General features: G+C 40.8%; 1 protein-coding gene across 5 annotated transcripts in view; it reads left to right on the top strand.

The window, feature by feature from the left end:
• Positions 1-17,219, top strand: part of PITPNM3 (PITPNM family member 3) — a 338,711-nt gene that overhangs the window by 110,654 nt on the left and 210,838 nt on the right. The window contains exon 2 of one of the 5 annotated variants that reach the window (XM_043531088.1): positions 5,038-5,220. The exons of the other annotated variants lie outside the window; for them this stretch is intronic. The gene's annotated coding sequence lies outside the window, so the exon portion shown is untranslated. The remainder of the gene's footprint in view (positions 1-5,037; positions 5,221-17,219) is intronic. 5 annotated transcript variants of the gene reach the window in all.

Raw genomic sequence — 17,219 nt, 5'->3', positions numbered from 1 at the left:
GTGAACCAGATTTTTAAAGGTACTTGGGCACATAAAAGTGTAGATAAGCACCCAGTGGGATTTTCAAAAGCACCTTCGTGCAGTGTGAGTTAGGCATGTCTGAAAATCCCATTAGGCACTTATCTGCATCTATAGGTGCCCAAATACTTCTAAACTTCTGGGGCTACATGCCTTGGTCACAGAGGGCGAAATTTTCTTCTGTGCACAGAGCCAGCTCAGGTCCTATGTACCACTGATGTCCCATGTAAAGTAGAAGGTTGAAATAGTATGGCTATCTTAGGGAAATTCTGGACATTCCCCTCAAAAACACCAAGATTTGAAGGATAATTTCAAGGCTCTTGTACTGTTCTCTTAGCTAATGAGGTGATGCCAACTAAACCCCACCCTCTACCCCCACAAACACGTGCACTCTTTCTTAATTCAGATATTTTTTTAACCAAGTAAATCTATATTTAGACCCTCCCAATGCAATACAGAATTTTAGATGCAAACTCTTCCAGAAGCCTATGGTCTTGGCAGAGTGGCTTCAAACTAGATAGTTATAGACAAATATCTTGGGAGCTAAAGGTATTGATGCAGAGAGAGGCTAAAAGATGTTAGCGTGACCTGCATATTGAATAATCTTGTTCTCTTTCTGCCTTTCCCTCCCACTCTGGGATTTTTCACTGAAGTAGAGTAGTTATTTTAGGATAATTATAGCTTGGGCAGCCACAACAAGCAAAGGTGCAGTGGATAAATTATATTTAATGCCTATCAGTAGCAACAACTGAAGGGAATCATGAAGGACAAATGTCCATTTACTGTTCATAATTTGCCATTGTTTAAAGCGCTCGTAAAGTTCCTTGGTGCTCTACTACTTTGGGCTTGGTGCACGACTGTGCTTTGAGTTCTGCACAAGTGAATGGTTCTACATTACCAATTTCCTCATTCATCATGGCTTGGAAAAACTGCATTGAGCCGTGGCTGGATGGCAAGGGGAGAACTCGAGCTTCTGAAGAACGCTGCTAAACCAGGAGCTGTCTGGCACTTGCTGCTCAGTGCCACAGCGAAGCATATAAATGGAATGCTGTTTTTGCCTTTGGGCAGCCCCATAAGTCATTCTGCCTCAAGTTGTTCTGTTAAAAGAACCAAATGGCTTATATAAACTAAGCAGCAACACACAGCAAAAGTGGAAGAGAACAATTATTGTGCTACTCACCCATTTTTCCTGGTGTGTTTTATTAGCGGGACGAAGACTGTATTGAGTTTGAAATCCTTTAGTAGGTTACTTGGGCCTCAGTTATAAGGCCTGTGACATTTAGGGGAGTATGAACCCCTCATGAGCTATCCATGTTGCCAGAGCCTGTGTGGGGTGGAGAGCAACCACCAGCCTCTTATGGGTGGAGAACGGGTAGGCAGGGGCGGGGTTTGGCAGAATGCAGAGTGGTCAGTAAGCTGTGGTGAGATTTAGGAAAGCACTTAGGAATGGGTTTAAGCACATTCCTACTTGGGAAAGCACTTCAGTGTGTGCTGAAGTCCCACTGATATCACATATTCCTAAGTAGAAATGGGCTTAAGCATATGCTTAAGTGCTTTACTAATTGGGGCTGTGATGGCACTTGCCACAGAAAGGATCATATGATAACAAACTGTGCAGTCAAACACCTAGGGTTATGACTTTCCTACAGGAATAGATGGAAACAGGAGCTGGTCTGGGGGGAAGCACCTATACGCTATTGTAATCCTCAGAAATAGGGGAGATCTGAGAACAAAAAAATTTAAGATGTGAGAATAAACACCGTGTGACAGATGTGTAGTCACATTGCTTAATACACTACTGGAAAGCACTCAGATACTGCAGTCATGAGCATGGGATAAGAACCTACATAGAGTAGAATAGAATGCACAATGTTTCTTTAATGAACATGCTTTACTAGGATGCCTTTAATCCTAGAAATCCTCTTTAGATGATAGTCATCATTGTGATTCTTCTTTCTTATAGATTCATAGATATTTAGGTCAGAAGGGACCATTACGATCATCTAGTCTGACCTCCTGCACAACGCAGGCCACAGAATCTCACCCACCCACTCCTGCAAAAAACCTCTCACCTATGTCTATGCTATTGAAGTCCTCAAATCGTGGTTTAAAGACTTCAAGGAGCAGAGAATCCTCCAGCAAGTGACCCGTGCCCCATGCTACAGAGGAAGGTGAAAAACCTCCAGGGCCTCTTCCAATCTGCCTTGGAGGAAAATTCCTTCCCGACCCCAAATATGGCGATCAGCTAAACCCTGAGCATATGGGCAAGATTCACCAGCCAGATACTACAGAAAATTCTTTCCTGGGTAACTCAGATCCCACCCCATCTAATATCCCATCACAGGCCATTGGACCTATTTACCATGAATATTTAATTACCAAAACCATGTTATCCCATCATACCATCTCCTCCGTAAACTTATCGAGTTTAATCTTAAAGCCAGATAGATCTTTTGCTCCCACTGCTTCCCTTGGAAAGCTGTTCCAAAACTTCACTCCTCTGATGGTTAGAAACCTTCGTATAATTTCTAGTCTAAATTTCCTGGTGGCCAGTTTATATCCATTTGTTCTTGTGTCCACATTGGTACTGAGCTTAAATAATTCCTCTCCCTCTCCGGTATTTACTGATATTTACTGGTATTTGCAGATACCTAATGCTCTGTGTGATTAGTTATCCTGGAATGATGAGTGCAATAATAATGAATGTTATACAAATCCCATGACGACTGGTGATCTTTGCCATTAGAACATATTGATTAAAATGTGGCATGTTTATCGCTCTAAATTTTGTATGGTTTATAATACAGTCACATGAAATCATACCTAAAGCATAATTTGACCTTTCTAGCAGGGGATCAAACCATTGGCATGATAGAAAATTGGTCAACACAGTACCCCTGGAGTTGCCTCTGAAATAAATAATTATGGAAGTTGCTAGAGCTCTTTGTATACAAGAAATAAGCTTGATGCGGAAAGGAGCATGTGAATTATGAACATGAACCTGGGAATTAACATCTAGACTTGTTTACACACTAGGAGTTCTCTGACCTTGCCAGCTCTGACTATGAAGTGCCCATTGAAGTCAGTGTGAGTTCATCTGAAGGGAGCTGACAGGATCAGGCCCAGTACATTACTTCATACTATCATTGTGACAGCAGTATAGATGGCACTAAAATTATTTTTTAACAGGAGATGCTTCAGAGCAAGTGATTTTATGCAAACCTTTTAAAGTAATATTTTGTTGTTAAATTTCAAAGAGAACCCACAAAATGACAGAACAAAGGGATAAATGTGCAGTTAATTATTCCATTGAGCACATACCAGTAATGCTATATTGTCGTCATACTTTTATAGAAGCTGATTAAATTACTTTCAGAATCTTATTTGACACAGACTGTTTAGGGTCTTTTTTTTTTTTTTTCCTTTCTTCCCTGCTGCAAAATAATCCTCGTTAGTTGGAAATCAAGCTGTGTAATTTAGAAAACAAGAAAAGCCTTTTATGGAAGGGTATAATTCAGTTTGTTTCAGTTTTCAAGCTGTACCTTAGGCAATTAGTTACAGATCTCCAAAAGAATAAAGTCATTTTCAAGTACCTTGAAATATTTAGAACGCTTGTAGAATTTGTTGACAATACAGTAGCTTGCTCCAGTGTCCCTGGATATTTTAAAATAGAAATACGTATCCCCAAGCAAGCTGTGTTGAAAACAAAACAAAAAAAAGCATAGTTTGACAATCCTCTGAAAACTTGGTGAGGAATCGTGTTTTATAATGGGAAAGCGCAGATATAAGAGAAGGACAATGCGTCAGCTCACAATCTCAGTATGTAGAGGATGGTAAGCCAGGGTATGATTTGTGCCAGCTGCACGGTAATGTTCCATGTGGACCGTGCTGTAGCTGCTCTCCACAACTTTCAGTGTGCTGTAGCAATGTCCACCTGAGACACCGTGACCCCCAATCTCTTTTCAGGGTTACCGCTTCCCAGGATTCAGTCCCCCATCCTATTTAACGTTCTTTGTTCCTAGAAGTGTGACTTGACTTGACCATATTGAAATGCATATAATTTGCTTGTGCCCAGCTTACCAAACGATGCCGGGATAACTCTGTATCTGTGACCTGTCTGCTTCGTTATTTATCACTCCTCCAATCTTTTTGTTGCCGGGAAACTACCAGTAATGGTTTTGTTTTCTTCTAGGTCATTGATAGAAATGTTAAATAGTGTAGGACCCACTAGAAACATACCTGCTCTATCATGATTCCTCATTTACAACTACATTTTGAGACCTATGAGTTCCCCAGTTTTTAATCTATTTAATGTGTGCCATATTGATTTTGTATCATTCTAGTTCACTAATCAAGGTGTCATGTAGTTTGATAAGATCTATTTTCTATAAACCCATGTTGATGGCATAAGGTATTAGTCCTCTTTCATTCTTTTTTTAATTGAGTCCCCTATCAGTGTTCCATTATTTTGCCCTGGATTATTGATAGGCTGACAGACCTGTAATTACCTGGGTCATCCCATTTTTACCCTTTTAAAAATATTAGCACAACATTAGCTTTCTTCCAGTCCTCTGGCACTTCCATGATGTTCCCAGACTTACTGAAAATCAATGTCAACAGTTGCAGGAATCCTCCAAAATTACCTGTAGAGCTGGTGGGAAACTTGCCAGTTGAACTTTTTTCCATCAGAAATTGCCAGTTTGTCAAAAGCAACATTATTTGCAGAAACATGTAGATTTTGATTAAAAATCTTAGTTTTGATAGAAAAGTTGGGGGAAAAGAAGTGTTTCAATAAGGTTGAAACAAAACATTTCAGTTTTTCATTTTGACACAACTTTTCACTTCAATTTAAAAAAAAATTATTATACAATATAATAAAGTCAAAACTGGAAGGAAACATTTTGATTTCATACAAATGAAATGTTTCAGTCCACCCAAAATGAAATTTAAGTGTTTAGTGGGAATCTTCCATTTTTTTGCTTTTGTGTGGTTTCAGAATGGAATCTTTTTTTTTTTCAGACCTGTGGCATTCCCCACAAAATGGAAAATCCAGTTCTTGCCCAGCTCTAATGACCTATTTTCACAAGATGTTTGGGGTCAAGAAACTAAACCCACTGCCTTCCATTGGCTGCTTTTGAGTGGAAGTGGTAACTCCCATTTGGTAATCACAGAGCCCTTATTGATTTTTCTTGACGCTTTATGGTATGTCCCTTCAATAGCTTCTTTTCCATTAATATAAAGTACTGTATCAGTGGCCTGATAGCTCTGTATGGTAATATCTCAAGTTGCACACATAACTTTTACCTCTTCAGTACCAGCCGGAGGCTATAGACTCTGAACCAAACTTAGTTGTCTGATGTGCAAGCACGGATCCCATTGAAGAAAAAGTGGAATTGTATGCACATAACTGAGGGTAGAACTGGGCTCCAGGTCCCATCTCGGCTTCTTAGTTTCCTTGGTTACACATCTTAATGTATATGCTCGTTTTGTCTAGAGCGTTTCCACACTGGTGTGCATTTGTGGCCTGAGCCAAAGTCATTAAGTCAATGGAAAGATTCCCACTGACTTCAAAGGGCTTTGGTTTGGGGCATTAGGTGAGAATTATGTACTGTATATACTCGTTCATAAGCCGAATATTTTTGGTAAAAAAAAGTGACGCATCAAAGAGCGGGGGTCGGCTTATAGACCGGTCTACACCAAAATTTGATGATTTTAAACTCTATGGAATCCTTGAATTGAATACCTAATATATTGTCGTTTTGTTTACCTGGAGCATCTGCAGGCATGGAGCCCCTCAGTTGCGTGTGGCCGCGGTTTGCCGTTCCCAGCCAATGGGAGCTGCGGGAAGTGGCGCCACTTCCCGCAGCTCCCATTGGCTGGGAATGGTAAACCGCGGCCACTGTGAGCTGAGGGGCTCTGTGCCTGTGAACGCTTCAGGTAAACAAAACATCCAGGCCTGCTGGCGGCTTACCCTAACGGGCCAGGAGCCAAAGTTTGCCAACCCCTGAAATATAGGATCAGCTTATGAAAGGGTCATACAGTTTTTGCTATTTTTACCTAACCATTTTCGGAGGTCGGCTTATAAATGAACAGGCTAATGAACGAGTATATATGGTACTTCAAAATGTTATTGATATTGAGACAATAAATTGGGTGGAAATTACCATTTTTCTGTGCCATTACAAAGGCTGAAACAAGGATTTCCAAAGCAGTCTAAAGGTAGTTAAGCTCCTTTGAAAATCGTAACCTAGATTCTTGAACAACTGGGTTATTTTTATGTCAGTATGAGAAGCTGCATTAATATGAGACATCACACCATATTCAGTAATGTCATCTTCTTTATGCAGCATAGCGAATATACAAGGTCCTGTGTACCAGTCTACATATGTTTTTATATTCACAACAGAAAAAATTCTTAGGACTTCTACAGTTGCTGGTCTGCTTGCTTTTCCGGGCTTCTGTCTCTGGGCAAACTGTCTGCTTTCCAGGCCCTTTGTCTCATCTTCTAAGGAACTTTTCCTGTCTCTGTGTTTAGACTCCCATTTTCATACACGGAGGATTGACTTCTCTCCCATGCAGAGATGCTTCTACGTCCCAAAATAACTTTGGGGCTGACACTGCATCATCCTCTTGTCTCTCACAGCAGTGCCTCAAAGTGATCCATCAGTGGCTCCGAATCTTGGCTGCATAATCTCACGGCAGAGATCCACGTTGCCTGGGGAGTTAGTTCTTTGCTGCAGTCATTGTCTCTCTCTTAGTTATACTTCAAAAGTCCCAGCTCTGTGTCTGCTCCCCATAGCTGCCAGGTACTTGTCTCCTCTTCAGTCCTTTCCCATAGTTATATGCTTTCCTCTCTCTGCTCGAGACTCTCTTCTAATCTTGCTGCTGGACTTGCTATGTGAGTCACCTTTTGCCACTGCCATCATATATAGTTCCTACTGAGGTGCTGCGTGTGCAGCAGCACCCCCTGGCTTGAAGTAGTGATAACCACATATATGCTTGCCACTTTTAGCACCCCTCACCCCCCCATAAAATTGTTCAACTCCCCTGTTTCCTTCAAATACTCCCAACAGATCCTGGATGTGAATCCCTCTTCCATGGGTGGTGGGTGAACCCCCTCTCCCCTTCGGGGAGGCTATCCTTCCAGCTCTGTCCCTTCTGCCTGAGGGTCTCTCCTTCCTCCGGTAGCCAGAGCCAAGAATCCCTCCCCCGCAGGCCGCCAGGTGGCCCGAGCCACTCCTGGCTGCTGGTGGCCGAGCTTCAGGCTGCCAGCTGGAGTTGAGCCCCTGCTGGCTTCAGGGTAGAGGGGGAGCAAGGGAGGGGCCTCGGGGCAGAACGTGGGTGGGGCCATGGCCTAGGCTAGGCCTCCCTTGACCTCTGATGCCCAGGCCCTCTTCCCCCTTTTGTTTCACTTCTTGAGCAAAGAGCTGATTTACTCATGGCAACTGCTTCTTCAAAATGTCTCTGTCACCGTGCCTCCATGGGTCACAACTGAGAATACCAAATTCAGGACAAACCCCTGAGAAATAGGACAGACACACCCCAAAACTGGTGGTTATTCTCCCGTAAGATATACCAAACCAGCAACAAAAATAAACTTCTGTTTCACCACACTGGCTAGCAAGAAGTCAGAAAAGTAGTTTCCTTAGGTATTCCAGTCCTTGTATCACCACCAAAAACACTAGACTTAAAGATGAGTGGTTTTTTTAAAACCAGTTTAATCAAATAAAATGTTCTTCTGATCCCAAAGGACCAGCCACAAACCCAGGTCAATATACAACTCAGATCGTATCCAATAATCATACTGTTGCCAATTTTTTAGTATCTAAAATCTAAAGGTTCATTTATAAAAAGAAAGAAAGGTGAGAGTTAAAAATTGGTTAAAGGAATCAAATATGTACAACAATTGCAAAGTTCTTGGTTCAGGCTTGTAGCAGTGATGGAATAAACTGCTGGCTTGTTAAGTCTCTGGTTGCTTCCAAATCCTTGGAAGGTCCTCAGTCCTTTGGTTAGAATGCTCCCATTACTACAAGTTCCTCATAGTCCAGAGGTTTAAGCAGGAAAGAGGCAAAATGCAGATGTTTCCAGAGCCTTTTATAGCTTCTGCCATGTGGAGGGAAATCCATTGTTTCAAACAAAGCCCTCAGCACAGCTAGTGAAAAATTACAGGTAGCAAGATGGTGTTTGGAGTCACATGGGCAAGTCACATGTCCATGCATGATTTCAATTAGTCACAGGAGAGGCCATTACCTATACTTCAGCTGGAATGTTCACAGGAAAGTTCATTCAGTGTAGATGGGTGCCTTCCGTTGTGAGCTAAGTATTCTTTTGATGGGCCACTTAATTTGAATAGTCCCTTCAAGATATGCAGGCAAAATACCTTGTGGGTGTTACCACAGGAGCAAACATATTTGAAATACAAGGATAGAGCCAATTCTCATAACTACAAATAACATAATCATATTCAGCAAATCATAACCTTTCCATAGACACCTTACTTGACATTATTTGTACAAGATTTGTTGCAATTATATAACAGTGGTAGCAACAATGATCTACATGGTCATATTTAATCCGGTAACTTCCCAGTCTCCTGGCAAGCCTTAAAGAGACAGCACTTGGGACACTTGTCACACATAAGAATCTCAGACTATTATGTTGAAGTGTGTGTGACATTTGCCCCAAAAGCTCTTCTCCTTGGGAGCACTGCTCCTTTCATTAACATTTCAGGTTGAGAACTTTCACATTTTTCATGAACTTCAGTTAGTGTTCCAGAAGGTGGTTTTAGGAGCAAGATGATTCTTCTTTGTATTATCGTAATGCTTAAAGGCACCAACTGAAATCCAGGTCCAGGATACCATCTATGTTTTGATTGTTGGTTGCGGGGACAGAATCACCTTACCGCCTTTCCTCTAATTTTTAGGTAACTCCGTGTTCGTGTTTTTAAGGTAGAGGTGGAAGGGGTAAACTGATACCAGTCCCAGTATGGATCCTGCCATGTATGTAAATGGCATTCGCTTTAGTTAGACTTTTCCTGAAATGTTGATAGGTTATGTTGCAGTGATGCTGCATGAGTCTCTTAATGCCAAGGGATAAATCTTCGCCATCCTGGAGGATGATTATTTTTTCCAGATAATGAGTTACTTTGTATTATTGGAACCAATTTCTATAAATACAACATTTTTGTTTCATTTTACATGTTAGTTCTTGAGTCTTAAGAAAGAAGAAAATGGTAAAACTCCCAATGTATGTTTATCGCACAATTACAGACAGCACATGCCACATGAGGATTTGTGTTTATCAGGTGCAGTCTGGTCTCCCATAGTTAGCTATATAAATGAAAGCCGGTACAGCATCTTTCATCAGACGGTGGCTTTAACACTGGAGTTGAGCTGCTCCATAGCAACTAAAATACACCGTGACAATACCAGTTTCAATATTTTGATGCTAAAAGATCTAAAATTAAAAATATTTTTACAGTTCATCAGTGAGCAGCGCAGTGAGTTTACACAGACAATAGTCACTTTATCTATTCTTGGATGGTATAACACGCACATCCCATTCGATTTAGTGCAGATGATGTTAACGTATTGATAATTTATATAGCACCATCAGTCTACACAACGCACCACAAACCTAAGGGGTAGATGCATTCCCTGCCCTGAAGAGCTTACAATTGCTTAAAAGAACCTGATGACTGACTGGAGCTACTAGACTATTGATGGGGAAAACTATCCAATCAAACAAATGGAAAGACTTCTACGTTTTTGAAAGTTGCTAGTGATTTTAAAGTGCCTAACTTTTTGGGTGCCCAATTGGAGGCACCTTTTAAAGATGGCTGGTTTTCAGGAAGTGCTGAGCACCCGCCTGCTGAAAACCAAGCTCATTGAAAGTGTTTCTAGACGGGCATCCAAAAAGCGGAGTTCTCAAAAATCTCACTACTGATTTTTGAACATTGTCTCAGTCAGTTCCAGGCTCCAACAAGGCCAGCTTGCCTCCCTACGCAAGCATCAGTCAAACCCTTGAAGCAGCATTTGTCTTTTCTTTGTGTCACCTCTGTCAAACTCTTTGTGGTTCCACACTATGGAATGTAGAGGGTGAAGTGCCGGGCCCTTTGAAGTCAATGGAAGTTCTGCCACTGACTTCAGGAGGCCAGCGATCTCACCAAGAATCTCTAGAGACCTGTCTCACCTTCTGGCAGTGGCTGCTTCTGGCTGAATGTTGGATTGGTTACGACCATATATGTACTGTACTAGAATTCACATGTGTCAGATGATGAGCCCTTAACTCCTGAATCCTAGTCTGGTGCCTTAATCACAAGGCCATCTTTCCCAATCCCTCATTCTTATTTAAGGAAATCTCCTTTAAAATAGTATCTTCTTGAGCAAGTTCATCTGCTGCGGATGCCGCTTATTCCCCACTGACTCAGCTGTTTGAGGCATGATTATTTCCAAAGCCACCAGTTGTGAGCTGTGGTTAGGCTGGCATTTGTGTGTTGGCTTATTTTATTTAAATGCCTGGCGGCAATCCGAGGCATATTGTGTAAACTTCTCTGCAATCCTTGGTCCATATTATGAGCTATGCTCATAGCTTGCTCTTGCTATTTTGCCACTCATTTTGGATGTTTCATGCATGGCAAGGAACTCTTAGACCTGGAGACAAAAGCTTTCTGACAGGGGTAATGCAAAGATCACAGTGCCAGGAACTTGTTCAGGGAGAGGCATGGGTGGTTGTGTGGCTAAAGTACAAGACTAGAATGTCTGGGTGCTGTTTCCAAATTTGCTACAGATTTCAATGGAACTATGAAAGTTCTAGGTGGTGGTGGTGCTCATGTTGTGTATTTATACAACCTTTTAGAGAAAACGATAGCTTATTGTTGGGTTACATCAGAATTCTGTACTGTTCTGCATAATCAATAGGAAAAATAATGTAGAGGACTATGTATATTTGGTCTTCGGGCAGTATCTGTTGCTTTTGTGTGAAGAACTATCCTGATTATAATTTAAATTTCAGTGTTTGGGATTTTAATTTGTGGGTGGGTGGGTGGCAGTTGTTCTGATTTTTTTTTTTTTTTTTTTTTAAATTCTCCCATATTATTCCATTGTGATAGAACCACAGTTGGCTTGAGTAACTGATACAAGAATAGTGTAAATCGAAGACTAAAATTACAGATGTTTATATATAGACTAGACCTCATATCACTGTATAAAAGTGGGTTATAAACATTACCCTTTCCTTTTTGTTTTGTTTGTACAACCCCTACCACAGTGGAGTCCTGGGTTCTAGTCCCAGATCTGCCACTGATGTTCTGAATAAGTAAAGGAAAACAGGGAACTTTAATATCTATGTGACTATTCTTGGGGTTCCTACATTGGCAAAATTCCTATTGACATTAGTGGGCGTTTTGCCTATGTTATGACTGAAGGAACTGATCCATAATTTCATTCAAGATTAACGGTGGTTTCAAATAAAGGTGTATAATAATTGGCAGTAAAACACACAAGCAAATTTTCTTTTTAAAAACCCTGCTGGCTGCTACTTGGATTTTTCTGCTGGCTTTGAGAACCAACATCAGGTGGTTTTTTAACACCAACAGAGTTTTTGCCATTGGCTCCATCAGGACTGCAATTTTGTCCTTTTGGTATGTATAACCAACCTAAACCTCAGAGCTAAAGCAGATCATAAGATGCCTAAAAGTATGTGTGCATCCATCTAAAAGAAGAAGGAAATACAAGTCAAGCATCGATGAGTATAACTCTAATAAAAATATTTTATTGAACTCTTGAAAATTCTTGTGCCCTAAATAATACAGAATCTGGCCAGGATTGCTAATAGCACATGTTTCTCTAGCATTTATTGCTTTCTCTTTATTCTCTGTCGGTAGTATTGACCCAGTTTTGTCTCATCTGTCTAGTCATTTTCTTTCTTGATGCCCATAGCTATAGTACCAGAGCAACTGTTGTTAGTGAGCCCACTGAAGTCAATGGAAAGACCTCAAAAACCTTTAGATCTCAGGCCCTATATTAGTACGGGTACATCTACACCTAAAATGCTAAAACTGTCTGTTCCTCTCTAAGCGCTTCAGTGTAGATACTCACTGCAGCAATGGGAGGGATTTTCTCATCGCAAGAATTCTTCCGTTGACTTGGCACTGTCTACACTGGGCGTGAAGTCCACATAGCTAGGTCTAGGTGTGGATCTTTCACACTCAAGATATAGCTATACTCATGTAAGTTTTCAGTGTGGAGCATCAATATTTGCTCCTGTTAGATTAATACATAGAATCTTATCTTGTAACTGAGAAGGTTTCTATAAACTTGCAGTAAATGCTAATTTTTTTTTTTAAATTTAAGTTGTTAAATTACCTTGAGATGTAGGTTTCTTCTATGATATTTAGGTTGAACAACATAGGTGAAATCCTGACCCCCACTGAAATTAAAATGAGTATCAAAGTGGCTGTTCTATGCCTATGTAAAGGCCCTTATTTCTCAAGTTAGCGAATCCAGCATCTTTCATAAGCACTGAATTAACATGAAGAACAGGAGTACTTGTGGCACATTAGAGACTAACAAATTTATTAGAGCATAAGCTTTCATGGGCTACGGCCCGCTTCATCGGATGCATAGATGAAGTGGGCTATAGCCCACGAAAGTTTATGCTCTAATAAATGTGTTAGTCTCTAAGGTGCCACAAGTCCTCCTGTTCTTTTTGCGGATACAGACTAACACGGCTGCGACTCTGAAACCTGAATTAACATGAGAAATTTTAAATAGTCGGGAGATGTGTACGTGTTTTGCATAACTATGTATTAAATATAATTGAGAGAAATTCCATAATACACCCAACTATTGCATGCTGACAGCTATATATCGGGTGCATTGCTTTTACATAGCATTTATTCAATAGCTACTTTTTAATAATCCATTGTTTAATATTGGGATTAGTCTGCTTTAGGTACGTCTGCTGAAAGAGGTGCCTCTAACAGCAAGTTCTTTTTCATAATCTGTTGTGGCGTATAGATAATTGATGACATCTGTCGCGTAATTGTTAATCCTCTAATCATAGGCTTGTAATAAGAGATTATAATTTAATTAATATTTAGTAAACTGCTTCTAAGAATCAAAATTAAATGAGATATTTAAGGCCGGAATTTTCCAAGGAGCCTATAGGCATTAGGCCCTGAACTTCTATTGAAATTTAATGGGAATTCATCGCCTAACTTCTATAGGGTCCTTTGAAATCTCAACCTTCATTGAGGGGGATATTTTCAGAAGGAATAAATGGACGTTAGGAGCCGAAGTCCCACTGATTTTTTTTTTCCACCTGCCTGCCCCCTTTGTGCCTTTGAAAATGTCTCCCTTGTGTGTTTGAAACCACTGTCTTGCCACTGGTGTCTCGAGGTACTCAGCAATGTTTCCAAATTTCGAATAGAGTTTGAATTTTCACTCCTCTTATTAAAACGAAATCTCGACCTAAAAGAGGATTAAAAAGGACTTGGTGATTCCAGCATGTGGATGAGGTAGTTTCTGTGAAAGGCAGTGTGTTATTATTAGACCCCAGCTTTGGGAATATGACCATGAACTGTATTTAACTAGGGAATATGCCTGTGCTCTGTCTGAGTTTACTGTGCAAAGAACACTTTAAAGGTCAGCCTAGCAACTGGTTTTTTTCAAGCTGTCAAGACATTCATCATAAAGCAAGAAGAGGAGAAACTGTGTTCGGAGACAGTTGAATGTGATCTTGGTATTTAAGGCTAAAGTGGTAAAGAAACCAACATAACATTACAGGCTGTAAAAGACTAAAATGTTGGGAAGGGGGTTAATACACCAGAATGGTTTGTTGGTGTGAAACCGTTGCAGCTAACTTTCAAAACTGCTTCTTTACTCTACTTTACTCAGTCATTTCTACAGAAGGTTTCACTGCTCTTTTTAAATAAAAACGTTGGCCAACATTCTTCAGCTTTAGGTACGACGGTCTTAATTATTTGTACAATAGTTGCACCTGAAGGCTCAAACCAAGATCAGGGTCTCATGACACTAGGCTCTGTATATACACATAATAAGAGATGAGACAGTCTCAGCACTTCAGACCTGACAGACAATTGGACAAAGGGTGCAAAAAACAGGCACAGAGGTGAAGTAACTTGCCCAAGGTCACCCAGCAGGTCAGTGGCAGAGCTAGGAATAGCATCTAGATCTCCTCAATTCCAGTCCAGTTCTCCATCCACTTGATCGTGTTGCATCCCAGGGATAACTTTGACCAATTCTCATTCTAAACAGAACACTACATAAACTTCTAGGGTCTGATTCTAAAATGGCAATGGAGTAGCCGTATCCCTAGAAAGAGACATGGCAGGTGGGTATGTATTTAATATAGACTGGTAGACTGTTAGGGATAGATGTAGTCCAGGGGGCCTGCACGTATGAGCTGTTAACCCACGCAAGGACCCACATGATGATCTTTTTGATCCAGGGCATAACCTTTCTTAAAGCATGATGGAAGCTGTTATGTGCATTGGATAGAATGGGATGACTGTAACCAGATGTTCTTAAATCTAGTTTCTCTTCTGCTCTCATTAGACAGCTCTCCCTTGCCACTTCACTTTACTTTAATGATTCTAACTTATTTGTGTATTTATGGACAATGTTAAACATACAAAGACCTCTTTTCATTCAACTACTTTTGAACAACCTACATTAATTATTGTTTGAGTTCCCCAGGCAAAGATCTAATCCTGGATGAAATCTTCACTCACTTTGTAAATAATTCTGTAAGAAAGCTGTGTACATATCTCGGGGGTAGAGCAGGTTGGAAATTTTCTGATGGAATGTTTTTCCATCCGAAAATGTGTGTGTGTCGGGAGCAAAATGTTTCCTGGAAGCGTGTAGATTTAAAAAAATATTGATTCAAGGTATGGGGGTAGGGGAATGAAAAAAGTGCCGTGAAAGAGTTGAAATGTTCCATTTTGACATTTTTAGAATAAGGTGGTTTTTATTTTTTTAAACACTTTTTGTTTAGATTTTTCTTTATTATCAATTTTATTATTTTTAAAAATGCCATTGAAATGGAAACAAAATGTTTTGATCTGAAATGGTATTTTTTAAAAAGAATTTTTGTTTCATGGGAAATTTCAAAACGTCTTGATTTTTATTCCATTTTTGGAATGGAAATTTTTTTTGAAACGATGGAATTTCCCATGAAATAGGAAAACCTCATTCCTGCCCAGCTCCACTCTGATATCCACTTGGATATATAGTGTCTGATTTTTCTTGGACAAAGTATGGGCTCCGTGCATGCCTACTCTCATCCTGGCCACGATTCTGTTAAGCTCTTCAGTGTGTATGGAGCCAATGCAATCATCTAGAATTGAAACAAAGGGGAATAACAGACCAAAATCAGTTTAGGCTTTGAAAACTGGGGCGGATTCATTTTTACTTTTGTCAGAATTAGAGCTGTGCAGATGGTACAATACTGGAGAACCTCAAGACCCTTAATTTGCTGCAAATGACATTGAATCTGCAATGCTTTGGGTTCAGTAAGGGGAACCCTCTAAGCCCCTAGGTAGAAAACACCCATTAAAGTCCTGTTGAAATGAATGGGAGATGAGCTTTGTCACAGGCTAGTTCTTAGGGTATTAATGGCCCAAAGGTAAAGCCTCAGACAATCCTCTCTCCCAGTCAGTGATTTAATCCCCAGGAAATTCCCTGTGGCGTGGCTATTATTGCTTTATTCACATGGCAGATTCATTGTGAGATTCAATAACATTAAGGTGTCACCCCCGAGCCCTCAAAGAAGAAAAAGAAATGAGAGCAAAATAATTCATTTACAATCCAGCCATAGATGAAGAGCCTGGATGCATTCAGTCCGGCTCAGTTCCTGAAGGATTGAAGTGATCTGGTATTTTATCTAGAGCCTTGGTAGTCAAACAATTGATGACTTGGCAGGTGCAGCATGTTGAAAAATGGTCCTGTTTGATACGCTGCCCTATCTTGCTTCCAGACAAGCTTCATAGGTAACATGCACTATTCTGCATTTAGGGTGTCAATTTGGACCTACTGGCTTATAAACCTCAGTAATTAAGGTTTGCACAGCAAACTAGATGAGGCAGGGGAGAGAATTCATCCCCAAAGGAACTTTAGAAAGCTATTCCCCTGACCAGCACAGAGTGCAGGGGCCCAGAGGCGTTTCATGTCTACACTGCAATTAGACACCCATGGCTGGCATGTGCCAGGTGGCTCCGGCTAAGGGGCTGTTTAATTGCGGTGTAGGCGCTCGGGCTGCAGTCTCACCTTTAGGACCCTATTGGTAGCCCATGGGATTCTGTTGCAGCCCCTTTGCTGCTGCTCTTCCAGGATATGGGGGGAACACCCAGGCTGTGCTATTCTCTAGACTATGTCATTGTGTAGGCTGCTTTGGAGTGGACAGCTGCTGTACATCTGTACTCCCTGTAAAAGGATCCTGGGCCACGTAGTTTGATTGGGATTTTCAAGAAGGCTGCAAGTATGTGTCCTATAAGAATGAAGAAGTGAAAGGGGGCCTCTGAAGGGGTTTGTTGGTCTGCCTGAGTTTTTGTGACGTGATTATTTAATGCTGCCAGGATTTCATTTGTTGTGGTGTTAATGCTATTTGGTGTCTAAAGCCTTGGATAGGCATCTCTTCTATTTTAAAAATCTAAATAAGCAACAATCCCATGCTCTCTTCTCCTTTCAGGACTCTACTCTGGTACTAATACACTCGCTTCACACTGAGCTAGTTTGAGCCGGCACAGAGACCTTCTCTGCAGCATGGAAAGCACTTTGGACCAGGGACCATGTCGTGGTATAGCCATGTCATAGTGTGTATTTATGCAGCACTAAGCACACAGTCGGCTCTCACTCTGATTAATATCAACAGCATTAGATCTTCTTTTTCAGAACTCAGTGTCAGGGTGGATTTGATTTAAATCAGGAAGACTATTTAATCCTAGATTTCTACATAAAAATGCATTCTGGAATGTGCTGCTCCAACAGTTTCACTTTTGTTTCTACTGCCTGTCCCTCCCTTCTCACATTTATCTCCAGACTTCTTCTCCTTGTCCAGATCTATTCCGCCCCCAACAATCTTCTATTCATTGAACTTTTTGAAACTTTGCACTTTTAGAGAGAGGTAAGGGATTGACTCTGTGTTCACAAATTTGCAGAGGGACAGTAGGGTTGAGGTCT

This window comes from Chelonia mydas, chromosome 17, assembly GCF_015237465.2.
Source record: "Chelonia mydas isolate rCheMyd1 chromosome 17, rCheMyd1.pri.v2, whole genome shotgun sequence".
Lineage (NCBI taxonomy): Eukaryota > Metazoa > Chordata > Testudines > Cheloniidae > Chelonia > Chelonia mydas.
Note: the sequence above shows the minus strand (reverse complement) of the source record. Positions and strands in the feature narration are given on the sequence as shown.